This window comes from Lottia gigantea (genome assembly GCF_000327385.1).
Source record: "Lottia gigantea unplaced genomic scaffold LOTGIsca_122, whole genome shotgun sequence".
NCBI classification, from domain to species: Eukaryota; Metazoa; Mollusca; class Gastropoda; family Lottiidae; genus Lottia; species Lottia gigantea.
Genome location: NW_008707266.1, coordinates 660,768 through 663,950, shown reverse-complemented (window position 1 = coordinate 663,950; position 3,183 = coordinate 660,768).

Genomic DNA, 3,183 nt, shown 5'->3' with positions numbered 1-3,183 from the left:
ATAAAAAGATGATTGTTTCAAAGATAACTCATGAAAGTTTTAAAGATAAAACATGAATGTTTTAAAGATCAAACATGAATATTTTAAAGATAAAACATGATTGTTTCAAAGATAAAACATGAATATTTTAAAGATAAAACATGATTGTTTCAAAGATAAAACATGAATATTTCAAAGATAAAACATGATTGTTTCAAAGATAAACCATGATTGTTTCAAAGATAAAACATGATTGTTTCAAAGATAACTCATGATTGTTTCAAAGATAACTCATGAAAGTTTTAAAGATAAAACATGAATATTTTAAAGATAAAACATGATTGTTTCAAAGATAAAACATGAATATTTTAAAGCTAAAACATGATTGTTTCAAAGATAAAACATGATTGTTTCAAAGATAAAACATGAATATTTTAAAGATAAAACATGATTGTTTCAAAGATAAAACATGAATATTTTAAAGATAAAACATGATTGTTTCAAAGATAAAACATGATTGTTTCAAAGATAAAACATGAATATTTTAAAGATAAAACATGATTGTTTCAAAGATAAAACATGAATATTTAAAAGATAAAACATGAATGTTTTAAAGATCAAACATGAATATTTTAAAGATAAAACATGATTGTTTCAAAGATAAAACATGAATATTTAAAAGATAAAACATGGTTGTTTTAAAGATAAAACTTGAATATTTTCATTGTAAAACATTTTTCTATCCCATCCCCACCAACATAGTATGCTTCACATTGAGACGGACACAAGAGAGATGAAATTGTCTTTCTTACCAAATGATACTGATTCAAACTTTTACTGAGCTTCTATGGTCACTCAAAAACTATTAATCAAGAAATGAAAGAAACAAGAAAATGTTGATAAAATGTGAAAAATCACATGAACGAAGACTATGTTTGTGTTTTCATTCAAACTACAAAAGAAAAAGAGGACCACCTAGATCTCAATTCACTGACATTGTACTAAGTGAACCTGTATAGTAATTGACCACAAAACTTCACCAGATGGAAAAAACATGTCTTAATGATCCTAGATTTCAAATCAAAAGCTTGTTGAGATTGTCAATGGAGTTAGATTGTTTACACATAAATAATAGACCTTTTACTTACTTTTTATCTACATTTTCACTAAACCAGAAATAATTGACAAAAAATTGTTTTCTCTTGCAGAAAAATCAATAGATAAATGTTAAAAATATGAAATACAGGTAGGACTAGGCCTAGTCTTTTTAGCACTGGTAGAACTAATAATGTAAGATTATCTCGTGCTGCCAAGAGGCTTTTCAAAAATATCTTTTTTTTTTAAATAAAATTCATATCACTTAAGCCTATGTGGCCTGGATTAAATTAAGCCTGTATAATAAACATTTTCAGTATATAATTTACATCAATTATTTGGCCTAGGCCTACTCGATTAAAATTATAAAGTCAAAGATTCAGTAAGCCTAATAAATGTACATCACAGTCAGAAGTTATTTAAGCTATTCTTGACTGAAATAAGCCTATTAATTAACATTTTCTGTACAAAATCTATAACACTAATACAACTTTCAAACTGGAAAAGTAATTCAGTTCTATATCCAGTATAGGACAAAATTCAGTGGCAAATAAACTCACAAGAAAAAGATAACCCCGTAACAAAGTACGGAAAGAAAGCTTGCATCGAAGAGGAAACAGAAAATGATATTGCTACCTAGAAGATAACTTTATTTGGCAGTGCCAAGAAGCCATCCAGATAAGATTGTAGTGCAAAAGTAAGCTAAACTGAATCAAATTGAAGCGGATTATTCTTTTCGGTTCTAACAATATTCAGTGCAATGCAAAAGGGGTAAAACTTATTGGACATACCCTTGAATAATGGCAGAAAAATAGGCCTACTACCCTTGTTCGAACCCCTTTAAGTGTGGCAAATTGTCATGGCAATCAATTATTTCTTACACTTACAGTACACTAAGTTTTGTAATGAGTGTATCAAAATGTGACAGTCGTCTGAGGAGAATCGTCGAGTAGACCTATATTATTAACACATCGCTTAAAAAGAACTGACAGTGATAATTTAATATAGGCTACTGCAGTAGAAAAAGTCAACTCTACTTACCTTATGAAAGTATTTTGTTATGATCACAATAAGTTTACCAAAGCGACCTTCGTCGCCCCGGTTTTCGCCTCATATAAACACTGCAAGGTTTATCGTACAGTGATTTTATACTCACGTGTGCCTTTCACTGCCGTCTTATATAATGATTGGTCGACTGTCTCAACATATTAAAGGGACAAAGATTTTAAAAGTATCAGAGCCACGATTCCCCAACGGCAATGCCTTTTGTAGATTGCAGCACAGTGCCAATAAATGGATCATGATCATGGACAGACAATCTCATGTTATAGCCCAACTAAAACTTTATTATAATGCCCAATGAAGGCAGTGGCTATTTACCACGTAAAATGCTGCGTAAATTCGCAAAGTTTATAATTACCGGTATTTAATATTTAAGAAAGTGTGATTAACATGAGATTCGGAGAATAATTGACGAATAATATGTCGCATATTTCAAAATATGTTACAGTCAAATGTAGATAGTGATTTAGCAAGGAATGCAAGATTGGAATTTATTGAAATTCTGTACCTTATTATAGCCTAGCTCAAGAAGGATGAAAGCAGCATTAAGCTTAATCTGAGTAATTCTTTTTGGTGATAGTAACTTATATGAGCACAGAAAGTATCAAAAAATTCTATTATAGAAATTAACCGAAATTGTTGCTTCTTCAGTTAAATATGTGTTAAGCATTTCGAAATATTTCACATAATAACGTGTGATGATTTTTTTTTATTTCTTTTTAAGATTCCATTTTTATTTTTGAGAGCGGTAAGAAAATTTGGATTATGAAGGCCTCGCTATAGCCTAGTCGATTCGACTGGATTAGAAACGCAAATAAGAGTACCCATCAGTTTGTTTGAGCAAGGAAGAATAGCATTGGATGTTGCTAAAGAAGCAGGGCATACTCATTCTTCTCAAACATCCTATGACACACTGCGTCTAAATTTGTCAACTTGGCCCCACAGTCAAGATTTTAGTAGATCTGGAAACTCTTTTCAAATTGTCATATCTGAGGTTTAATTCACAAAAAACTGAATTTGACAATGATGCTATCAGATCTTTTTGGA